Here is a 12590-nt window from a genome sequence, read left to right as displayed (position 1 = left end):
ACACACTCTGCTTTAAATGAATTACATGTTTCTTCTGTTTTCCCATTATTTGTCACTCGATAGATGGACTCATTATGTATCTAACAACCGTAAAATGCTGCCCTATAGATGCATGACGAAGTTGAAACCATGTAGGTGACCCTCAACAAATCCACTGTATCAAAATGCAACTGTGCTATTACAGAAACTGGCTTGGCATACATGCAAGCATGTGAAAAGACATATAGAAATCTTTGTGAATGGTATGTGATGCTGCCAGCATCTGAATACTATTCGGTTATATAAAGTACTACCTGTAAGATAATTGATTGCAAATAAGAGTTTATGGGGAATGCTATGAGTCGGGCCCTTTTGCAAGCTTTTCACCTATTGCTATACAGCTTTGAGTCTTAACTTTAGTTGCTTGTTTGTAGGATTAATTGAGATGAGTTTGGCGTTCTCAGCACAACTCTGATAAATAGTATGCACTTTATGAAAAGCACTATCACCAGTGCATCACATCCATAATGAGTTCTCTTGTATATCGATTGAGAAGCTAATAAATATGAATCATTACGGTTGATGAATCTCTAGGCCTTAGGGGTAAGGGAATCCCTCAATTCATGAATCGCAAACACTCAAAAGTCCGGCAGTATGTGGGAAGACACTTCGCTTTTGGAATGCAGAATAATGTGCATGATTTTGTAGGCAAGTATATCGATTTTGGTTCTTTTTTAGTGCCAAATACCCATATGATTTAATTTTTTTTTAATGTATAGATGAATTTATTAGTCGGAGAATTCATGATGGAAATTGTGTTGGGTTGAGTTCCCTTCTATTGTACTGCATGTGCTTGTTCTAAGGAAAGCAGAGTAAAAGGGCAAATAATTGAACGACCTGACAGAGGTGTATATATTTGCTACTTGATATTTGTATAGTGCATACTGCTAATGTTGTGGCTTCAAACCACTCGAGAAAAAATGGTCCTTCGGTAGAATGTACGACGAGCACGTCAGTAATATTTGGATTTTACGTGACTGTTCATTTAATAGAAGAGATGGCAAGTTTAAAGACATTATCCTAGCCATACAGTGTAGTTTTCAGGTGCATAGAGGATTGCTAGGTCAGTGTCTGCGACCGCTTCACCCCATTTATTTGTTGGGCTTGGTCGTATTCTGTGGGTCTCAGTGCTAAAGGGGAATGGGCCGTTTATGAAACAGTCTTGTTAAACTCAAAGGGCAACCGTCTAGAGTTGAGAGCTCCTCTATACTTCACATGCACCCTAAATAACCTGCAAGTCGCATGCACACTTGCCAGATATGTTGAATATACATGCAATGCATGTCCGCATATTTGTAACATAAAATTAATGCAGGGGAATTGTTTTACTTTGGATGGAAATATAGTGTTGCTCTGTTAAACTTAGTGGACAAAACATCTTCAGTATTCGTAGTAATACCTGGCCTGAGAGAAAATGTAGCCTGAGCTACACCAGCAGACTGAGTTCATTAGACGTGACTTGACTGTATGAAAGGTGGAGGTGGATGTGGGACAAACTGCATGTGCAGGGCCATTCTTTCTGTTTGCGGTGACAGTCTGGAATCCTTTTGTTATTTTATATTATGTTGCTATGCTTTGACTATAGCCTTAATACTGTGAGAAGCTTTGGTGTTTGAATAGCACTTGATGTCACAACAAGGCCACCTTACAGGGCTCGGGAGCATTGGGGGAATATTTCTGGTGTGCTCGCCAACAACATTAACACCAGATCAGCACTGAGGGGCTCCACAGCCAGCAATCAAAAATGGAGAGAATGGGTGTGCCGCAGAAGTGAATTTGCTCCAAAACGGACTCTGAGGCAAGAGAAATGGTGCCTACGCAGCTTATTATGCTTGTGCCTGAGAGCCACCCCTATGATGTTTCTTTTATGTGCTGTGGCTAAGGTCAGGACCTCTCGGATTTCAACTTTGCATGCAGTGATGCATTGTCAAATGCAAGTGAGCTCTATTAAAATAACATGTTGGAAGTTCCACTTTGCTCCAAAAACATCCAGCGAGAAGCAAGCTTGATGCAAGTAGTAACACTATAGCACACTGACTATAGTTTCACTGTCAAGTAGAAGTCAATACATATTCTAGACTACGCAGTTACTTGATATAGGTTTGGTTAAGGAATTAGGTGGTGTCGTTCTTGCAAAGGAAAAGCTTAGTTTTATTGGAATTATGACTTGACCGTTTTGTTTGTCTACATCTTGATTCAGTTGGAGTTTTGCAGGGTTGGCTGTCTGCATTCATCGAAAAACAATTTGACATTATTAGAGTAGATATGAAATCCTTTGTCAAGATAACAAACAACTTCAGAGACCTGGCTTTTTTACATATGAAAATGATCCAAAGTAGAAGTGCAACCAGAGACGAAGGTCCTGTGTGCTTAGTGAGTAGAATTTAAAACCAGCAAGCATTGCCTTGGCATGAAAGGCAACAGCAGTTCATTTTTACATAGTAATGTTTTGTGATTATGGGTCACAAACTTGGCTGAAACATTAAGCAGGACTAAAAAAAAAACTCCACCCTTCCCCATTAAATTGTAGGCATGGCTATGGGCGCAACCAGTAGCCCCCCTCTCCCATATCCTCCAAAACACCACCCTCCGGCACCTGGTCTCAGACCCTGTTTACACACTGACTGGATCGGACCGTCCTCTTACAAGCTCACGTGAGTTGGACTACTTTTTTGCTTTCCCCGGCTTATTTTTTTATCCCTACCAGCCTCAGTTGTCTCACCTTCCCCGGCGCATGTTGGCCCCGTCAGGCTTTAGCAGGTGGTGCTCTTGCAAGAAATGTTTTCCTGCGTCGAACCTGCATTCGCTTTGCCTCCAGTGGCGTGGGCCATCGGTGGGAAGAATTCACAGCATGTCAAGCCCTTACTCTGTGCTCGTTGAAGATTGGGCTGGCTCAGTGGAGGGAGATCTTCACGGCTTCCCCTCCAACCCATTTGAAGGATTTTGTGCGACGCAGAAGGAAGTCGGACAAGCGAAGTGCTAACCCTTTTAATAAAGCACCCGTTACAGGGATTCCATTCTGGGGAATTGGCAGAGCGGGAATGGTTCTAAGGACCCTAGTACCAGTCAGGGTCTCAAGGCTACTGGTCCTCTGACCGAGGGGCCTTTGGGTCCTCCTGAGACATCGTTTGAGGGGTCGAAATGCTCTGGCCCTGGGATTTATCCCGAGAGGCAGAAGTGCTCTAGTAACGGGCCTAGGCCCGAGGGGACTCCTTCACATACGCCGACTACCGGGCATAAGTCTTGAGGGCAGCAAGACTACTGCGGTTCTCCCTGAAGTCATACCTAGTACCGCGCTCCCACTGCAGGGCCCTTCAGGGTCTGTGGCTTCAGGCTCTGCGCCGGACATTTCTTTTCTGTGCACTGCTAAATAAAGTTCCATGCGCAATATGTCCACTAGCCGCGAGGCAGCACCCAGGTTGCAGAAGAGTTCTCCAGCCAGCGACTCTGCAGGAAGAGATATAGAGCAACCCAGATGCTCTTTGGTGGACAGATTTCACCCCTATGGTGTAATGGTCGGCTGCACAGGTTCAGTGGTGCACCTTATTCAATCGTGTCCACCGCTCGGTGGTACACAGAGAGTGGTTGGGTCCTGTGCAGGACAGCAGTACCGCAGACCTCCTTCTTCGGCACTGCCATGCAGAGATAGATTCTTCTAACGCTTCATGGCACTCATGAGGTCCCAGCAGATGACCGGGCTCCTCAACTCATTGCTCAACGAGGTGGTGCCTTAGACCCTCCACCTCAGGAGGTGCCTCTCAGCCCCATCCAGTACAGGCTCAGCCTATCGCCACCCTGGTAGTAGGGGAGGCTGTGCCCACAGGTATGCTGCAGCAGCAGGGATTGGTTCCCTTAGCAGACAGCGGATCAACATGCAGGCAACTGCAGATCTGGCCCCGGGGTCTCAGGCGGATGCTCCACAAGCGTGGTAGCTGGTGGGGCAGACATGCAAGGACGATGACCTGGACAGAAGGGAGGTGCTGGCTACATGTTTGGCGGTACCCTGACTACAGCAAGAGCAGCCAGAGTGATATGCTGGCGGAAGTTCTGGCGCACAGTAAATTAGGCATACTGCTGCATAAGGATGTATTTGACAAAGGGGTGGGTGAAACCCCATGCGGCACAGCCGGTCAACAAGAGGCTGGACGCCAAGTACAGGCAGGTGAGGCCATCCGCCTTTCCTCCAACCCGCATCCGGGTTCTTCTGTAGTGGCAGCAGCGTCCATGTATGCCAAACCTCAGACCTCCGGTGCATCTGGGTCTTCGGCAACAGCCCTCCTAGGAAAGGAAGATAAGCTGCTGGAGGTCTATGGAAAAAAGGCCTACCAGAATTCGGGTCTACATCTCAGGCAGGTGAATGTGGATGCAATATTGGCAGCCACCAACCAAATGTTGTGGAGGGAGATAGTGGACTTCCTGACAGACCTCCCTCCCCATAGGCAGGTTGCGTTCAATGTAGGACTGGCAGAGGCTAAGGTGGTAGCGCAAGATTTGCTTGAGTCCACTGTGACACGCATCTACATGGCTGGAAAAGGCATTTGGTTGCTACGGACATGCGCAGAGTGGCATGCTGCCAGGTTTGATTCTGACATCCAGGAGAGGATACTGGATTTCTTTCGGCAAAGAGTTCTTCCAGTTCTCTACGGTTGAGGACCTCAATAAAAACCAGCTTGCAGACTGTGAACTCGCTGGTAATCCTGGCTAAACCGGCCGCAAAACCGTTAAGGCAATTGCAAGGCAGGTCTGACCAGAGGAGCAGGGCGTTCAGTGGATTGAGTCTTTCATGATTAAATGTCCAGTCAGCCGACAGGTCGCCCAATCCGTAAAGGCGCAAGCATCGGCGCACCACACTCGGGGGTTCTTCCTTTCCCCCTCCTCCAATCCAGCCTCAGAAGCCAAGAAGCAATGCGGGTGGCATCCTTGTTCACCACTACCCATTGGGGAAGTAAGGGGGATTGGCTCTCCACGAGATGCAATGACTGTGTCTGGTCAGAGACCCCTGGGTGCTTTTGGTGGTTTCTGTGGGGATGGAGGGTGTGTTTGACTCCCAGTTCCCTCCCTGCACCCGTTTTCCCCATATCCCCAACCCCCCACACCCCACATCTATACAGATAGGCTCACAGGCACTGCTGGCAGAAATTGCTTCCCTTATTCGGAGCAAGGCGATGACGCAAGTACCCCTGGGACCACGCAGAAAATTCAAGATCACGCCAGCGCAGATCGCAGAGGCCCTCTGCTAGAGAGATTGGATGTGCTCCCTGGACCTAAAGGGCGCATATTTGCACGTCCTGGTTTGGCAGCCGTACAGTCAATTCCAGCACTTCGGTCTCAACTCTCCCCCACGCATGTTCACAAGGCTGGTGAACACCATATCGGCGCTGCTCCGAGCCAGGTGTCATCACGGCTATCCATATTTGGACGGCTGGCTAGTCTGGGCTCACAGGAAGTGGCGAGCTACACCTTGGAGTCCCTTGTGGACCTTCTTTACCACTTGGGCTTCTCGGTACACCACACCAAGTCAGAGTTTACCCCTTCTCAGACCTTGATATTTCTCGGATTGTCATGGGATATGGTCAGGCAGAGGATTTTCCCCACTTGGCAAAGGGTCAATGCGATCCTCAGGGTGACTGGCCACTTCCTCGGCAGGCAGCTGATGTCGGCATGGTGGTATCAACACTTGTTGGTCTCATGGCGCCTTTCATTCTGCCAGTGCATGGTTCGAATTTGAGATTCGATGAGCAGGAGCTAAAACCAGATCCTGGGTGTCGGGCATTACCTTGTAGGCAGGAGCTTCCGCAGGGGAACGGGAGCTACCAGAGATGCTCCTTGAACTTCTTTCTATTTTGTATGAACCATTGTGTATAAATGTGTATAGACGTGTTATAATTCTTATTCATTACCATTCTCAAATACTCAGTTACATGTTTGGAAGGTACCCGTTGCACCTAGGAGCCAAAAGTAGTTCCTGATAGCTGTTGGGTTCACTAACCAGGCTCTATTAAGCTAGACGCAGGGGCTAAATAGCTTCCAGCTACCCTCCATTTCTAACCATGCAGTGCCATACTCCAGAAGGAAGATGCAGAGATTGCAGTTGCACCTGGCGGCGAACTGGCACCTGGATAGAGGTTCTCATACTGACAAGTTCACAATACCGATAGAGGTCAAGCCAAGTCTCGTCGGGTGGAATCTGCAAGTAAACCTGATAAAGGGAGCTTTGTTCCGCCTCCCGGAGGAGTCAGTGGTTATTACTACAGACTCCTGGCTGGAGGGCTGGGGGCATTCTGGATAGCTATTCAATTCATGGGCTGTGGACTCCGCAGGAGCAGCCGGAGCACATAAATGTTCTGAAGTTGAGAGCGATTCAATTGGCTCAATAGGCGTTTCGCACTCTAATCGCGAACAGGGCAGTAATCATCCGAACGGACAACACCACGTCCATGCTTTGCTTCTACAAGCAAGGAAGAACAAGGTCTCCTGTGCTGTGCAGACTGACAATTCCGATCTGGGATTGGGCCATATAGCAGGGTATACAACTGACTGCTGTCTACCTCTTGGTCAAGAGCAACATGAAGGCAGACAGATTGAGCAGGCTTCTGCCGGTCAACTACTAATGGGAGGTGAGCTTGCGGGTCCTCGACACCATCTCAAGGGGATGGAGTAACCTGGAGGTGGATCTATTCGCCTCAGCGAGCACAGCGAAGTGCAAGCAATTTGCCTAATGGATGGTGAGAGGCAGGCGCTTACTAGGGGATTCCTTCCAAATCTCTGGGGACAACCTGTGGTGTTACGCGTTCCCTACAACGCTGTTGATCCAGAAAGTGCTGCATAGGTGCCAAGACTGGTTGTACTGGCGCATGATTCTTGTAGTCCCAGACTGGGCAGCCAGGATCTGGTACTCTGACCTGGTGAGGATGGCAAGTCCGGGCCCAATCCTTCTGAAGTCTACTGGCCCGTTGCACCTCTCGCAGCAGGCTGAACATTAATACACCCGCAGCCCTCTCAGCCTGGTACCTTAACAACTAGAGATGCAGCAGCTGGTGCTTCCACGGGCCAATCTGGACATTATACAAAATGCTACAAAGGAGTCCACTAGGCTAGAGTACAAAAGCAAGTTGGCTAGGTTCTGTTACTGGGCAAGTGACAATGGAGTGGATCCAGCATTGTGTACGCTCAATCAGGTTTTGCTCTTTTTCTGCACACTTAGCAAGAACAGGTGTTCAGGTGGACACGTGCCACACTTATTTGGCGGCAACTGGCGCATACAGATACACTGAGGGCCAATAACTCTCCACAGCCGATCCGGTGTTGAAGAGGCCTTTAAAAGGGCTAGCTAGTCTATACCCCCCAGTCAGAAAACCTCATCTGGCGTGGGTCCTTAATGTGGGGCTGACAGCACTGGTGCACAAGCCTTTCAAGCCCATGGCTACCACAGACATTAAGTGGGTGAGACTCAAAACAGCAATATTGGTGGGCCTCGCGTCAGCCAGACGCATTAGTGAGATTCAGGTGCTAGTCACATCAGAGCCTTTCACAATCTTCCACAAAGATAAGGTGGTCATGAGGACACACCCCACATTCTTGCTTCAAGTAGCCGCATCCTTTCATCTCAATGAGGAGATTGTTCTCCCAACCTTCTTGCCACATCCTCGGTCAGAAGCGTAGAGGGCATTACATTGCTTAGACGTTAGAGCGCTCGACAGGACAAAACCATTCAGGATGTCTGATGCCTTGCTGATCACGTTCGGTGGATCTTCGCCGGGGGCTCAAGCATCGAAAGCTTTCATTGCCAGGTGGATGATGGATGCTAGTTCAGAGGCATACAAACGGTAGAAGTCGTGCCTACCAAATATGCATGTGCACGCTGTTAGGTCTAAGGCCGCAGCAGGCACATTCCAGAGGCAGCTGCCATGGCAGTAAGGCATCCACATGGACATCGCCATCGGCTTTCTGCAAGCACTACTGTTTAGATGTTAATACCAGATGCTGAGTTCGATCAAGCGGTCCTCAAAAACCTATTTGCCAAGTAGACACACACACACACTCCTCCCTAAGGGCTATATCAGTTGTAATTGCCCATAGAGCATTGAGGAAAGGGGATGAGACGTTGGAGTAATTAAAGATACCTACCCTAGTGACTAACATACTTCTAGTCCATAGTCTCCTTTCCTACATACGTCCCTCCGTCCTCCCCCCCCCCCCCCCCCTCCAAATGAAGTAGGTCAGGTTAAATTAGCTCTCCAGCACGCTCAAGCAGACTGATGCCTGGTGCTGGAGGGTGGGGCCATGGGGGGCATGGTCACACCCATAGCTACGCCTTATATCTAAAGGAGAAAGTCACTTTTCTGGAGGAAAACGGTTCTGTTCCTGTCCCTAGGGAGGGACCCCATTCAGTATTTAGGAAAGGTAACTATGGAAAGTGGTGAGTAACTTTTAATTTCCAGTGCATCAGCCACCTTCCAGCCCAGTTTTTAAACCTGGTTATTCACCTTGATGCTTTCTTCTACATTGAGCAGTATAGAAGGCTTTATGGTCCATCATGCTGGTGTACCTGCCACAAAGTGCTTGAATCACCCGACTGCATGAGTCGGTCTAATAATTTCAGTGTCAATGTCATGAATATTTAACACTTGTTGGCATGTGGTTTTTGTAGTATAGCAGCTAATCACATTGTTTCTATGGCTGATTACTTTCACAGTAACTGTGAGCCAGGTAAAACTGGAACTTTGAATGATTGTACCTGATCACAATAGAATTGATCTTGTTTGTCTAAAACCCAGAGGACCAGAATTGCTATCAACTATGTTGAGGTGAAATCTGCACTTGTCATATCCAGTTCATAATTGTTGACCGTTGGATTATTGATACATGTATTGCTGTGTTGAGGGTAGTATCTCGGATATGCTTTTCCATAAAAGTGATATTTCTGTTGCCTGCCCTACAACCAAGCCAGTGCTGCCAAGTCCATTAGCTTGTAGGCCACCTCGGAGTTGGGCATAGCTGATATTGTTTGTATTACTTTTCTAAAAGAGGGGTACAGGGGATATTGCAAATATATGCGCATCATTTCTTAGGGTTCTTTGGGTTTCCAAGTTTGTTGATGTGCGCCTTTTTTCTTTTTTTTCTCTGTGCCTACAGTTGCTGGGTCAGCACATCTGTGCTGAGACCTTTGTGACGGTGGCCCGGTAGCAGGAGAGGACTTTTCAATGGACACCTTGCTGTAATCACAAGATGTATGGTGCTTTTGCAAGGACAGGCAGAATGTCCGGTTTTTTTTTACCAAGTTTTTTCCCTTTTTGTGTTTTGAACGCCACATTGTAAATGATAGAATCCTTATTTTCTGCTGTGTAGATGTGTGTAGAATACATTTTGTTGCCAGATTGGAAAAATGGAAGTAACAAACTGGAAATGAAACTGGTTTACCAAGTTTTATGTAAGAGAAAAGTGATCTGACAGACTTGGCAGATTTAGAAGATGCAGGTTGAAATGTGTGACTGTGTGAAACTGTGACAAGTGTCATTAAATCGGTACTAGACTGGGACTTTGAGACCCTTAAACTGTATTATAAACACTCTAGGCCTTTGTCTCAAAGTAGTCATGTTTTTCTCACATACTAGTCCATTTGTGGGGGAGTCATCAAATGATATTTTAGGGAAAGAAGTTGATGAAGCCTAGGATAATGAATGTACAAACATGTGAATTAAATGCATGTGGCACAACTTCACACACTTCAGTAGGTGACAGCACCCATGCCTGGTCAGAGACCTGGTCAAACGTTGAAAGCTTCAGAAATGTATACAGTAATCCAACCTTGTTTTTCACTGATGGCATGATTATAAAGGTGGGCAAAATGATTGGCTGGAAATCCCAATCCAAAGTATTACTTTGTATGATAACTGTGCTTAACTCTGCCTTTATTTTCTCACACATGACTGTATAGGCAGAATGTTTTGTATGTATGAGTCGCACATAGCCCTCAAGTTACCCCGTTATGTGAAATTTTAATACACACCTGGTTTGCAAATTCCTATTTTTAACTGCTATATTATGGCGTTTGGGACACTAACATGAGAAAAGCAAGATTGTCTGAATGCTTTAAACTTGAATTTGTGATCCAAGGGTGCATCAAGGTTACGTTTGGGACTTGGCCATTATAGAGCCATGGAAAGACTAACTTCCTCAATTTTTTGAAGTGCTTAATTTCCTTTGTAAACAACTATATACTCAACTGTACGTTTCTTTCATCTTAAACCCAGGTGGGGCGATATCCATGCTTTCTGCTTGCCTATCCGAAGTTGCCACATGGATGTCAAGTAACTGTTTAGAACTGAACACTGATAATACGGAGGCTGTTGGGTGAAGCCGGCCATTGAACAGCAAGACGAGAGCCCCACATGAATTCTGGCTCCTGCAAATTAAAATATGTATTTAAAATTAAATGTTCAGTACAGGGACATCACAAGGCAGCCGTCTGGAATCTCAGTAGATAACTCGGTCCTGTAGAGTAAAGCTAATCCTAATGGCCGTTTGTGTCAGACATTTGATTAGTTAACTCCGCATTCGTCCCTGGAAACAACTGTTCAGCTGTTCTTGCTCAGAAGACTCCAAATGTCGTCTTCTCTTTAGCTTCTCAGTTTGCCATTTCAAAACCAGTGTAACATGATGGAGCGTAAATGGAATAGGAAAAGTCCCTGACTCAAGTCTCAGCAGTGGCCATCATTAAGATTCCAAAGGAAGCACTCAGATAGTGATTCAGACAAATGCCTGCCAGATTAGTAAACAGCCTCACCACTGTATTCAAAGTATTTTCTTTTTCTGGACTCCTGAATTTCTCAATGCTGATGTCAAAGGATCCGCTGTATGTTGCTGAATGACACTTGAAAGGATCCTTCGCATTTGAGAGGCCCAAATGTTCTTTTTAGTATTCCTAAACTCTCAAGCACGATGAATGGATCTTGATAGCAAACAGTCTAAAGTAAGCAGTTGATGGAGTAAAACAAAGCTGCAAAGCAAAGGACATGAAAAGCTTGTTTTTCTACCGAAGCCATCAAAGCAGGACTTCACAATCATAGGGTACACAGGAACCAAAACTACTTTTGTGAGTAGGCAAGTAATTTGTTAACCTGTGGCAGAAAACTGTTGTAGAAAGCAACATCATCCTGAAAGCCACAAGCTCTCACTGTCAAATCCTCCTTTCAGTATGCCTAACTCGATGCAGAATCGAGATATTATGGATTACTTACTGTGTAAATATTTCTTTTTCACATATTCATTGGAGCCCTTATTTCTGAACCGTTCTGTCTACTCTAAATGGAAGTAAGAATGAGTGAAGTCTAAACAAGAGACTTATCAAACTACATGCAAACATTGATTTTTCTTGGATTACCTGCACGACATGAAGGCTTGAAAGGTGGTTGCACTAGAATCATAATGCACCGGCTACTCCGCTTTGTCCTTTAATTCACAGCTCATATGTAAAGTACTTCAGCAATGTCTGTTCATTTGCCCCTCAACTCCCCTGTATCAGTGGAGCAACCTGTCAGCAATGGACACTGGTACTTCCGATTGGTAGTTTATAAAAATAAGCAAAGTATTGTACTCCGTTTGTGTCAACTGAGGCCTGGTTTGTATTTGTTCTTAAAATGCAAATAAAACTGTTTTAAAAACAAAAGAAAGCAGTGGTGATTGAATCTGTAGGGGAACCCATGTCAAAAGTGTGGTAATCAATTTAGGGCTCTATCATTAATCGATTATCCATCCGGTTAGTCATTGACATTCCACAAATTGAGAATGCCACACAAACCGGACCATTCAAAGCATAATTTACCACAGTTGGTTAATGTATTGTAAATATTTCCACATTGGTTTTCTTGATTTGTACTAGTACTCCTCCTTGAAGACTCATTAAACATTTCCAGGTAGCAAGCATTGACTAAACCAAATATAAAAACCTATAGTCTTGATAAAACAAACTCCACAAATGCCCTAGTAACTTGTTCTTGTCAGAGTCCAATGTTCCACTTTTTCTATGCTTGTTTAACTACTTGTTTAAATGTTGAACTATCTGAACATTGTATTTACCCCGTAGATGACCAATTTGGGTTCTTAAACTTTCAATAACCTACAGTCTGCAATGAAGGTAAGCAGTTTTGCTCCCTAAAAACATACAAATATTGCCAACTGTAAAAATGCCCTGCAAAATAGGAAACTTGCGCATAGCAGATCTCCTTTCTTCCACCCACACAGCTCCACAGATATGCTTTTATCAGTGGTACCAGTAGTGCAGCATCACAGGAAGGGGCATTACTATTACAGCCTGATCTACAAAGGAAAGTTAAAGTAAAAATACATATTTAATTATTACAAGATACTGAATGAGTTAGGATATACGCCCACTCGCCTCAAAAATAGTGTCTGCTTTAGGAATGTGAATTTCCTGATTTCTCTCAAAATCCTTATTTAAAGCTGGATTAAATTACTGAGTCGCACAGTTTTAAATCTCATCTCCCTAAAGGGAATGTTTAAGTGTTGTGAAAACCTGTCTGACACACTAT

General features: G+C 45.5%; 1 protein-coding gene across 3 annotated transcripts in view; it reads left to right on the top strand.

Moving 5' to 3' along the window:
- Nucleotides 1-12590, top strand: part of SCAF8 (SR-related CTD associated factor 8) — a 2093867-nt gene that overhangs the window by 1181058 nt on the left and 900219 nt on the right. For 2 of the 3 annotated variants that reach the window (XM_069607748.1, XM_069607747.1), the window contains exon 22: nt 10293-11711. The exons of the other annotated variant lie outside the window; for it this stretch is intronic. The gene's annotated coding sequence lies outside the window, so the exon portion shown is untranslated. Of the gene's footprint in view, nt 1-10292; nt 11712-12590 lie in introns of those variants that run through there. 3 annotated transcript variants of the gene reach the window in all.

The sequence above is a fragment of the Ambystoma mexicanum genome, chromosome 4q, assembly GCF_040938575.1.
Source record: "Ambystoma mexicanum isolate Mex_15411 chromosome 4q, UKY_AmexF1_1, whole genome shotgun sequence".
Taxonomy (NCBI): domain Eukaryota; kingdom Metazoa; phylum Chordata; class Amphibia; order Caudata; family Ambystomatidae; genus Ambystoma; species Ambystoma mexicanum.
This window is presented reverse-complemented; position numbering and strand designations above follow the sequence as displayed.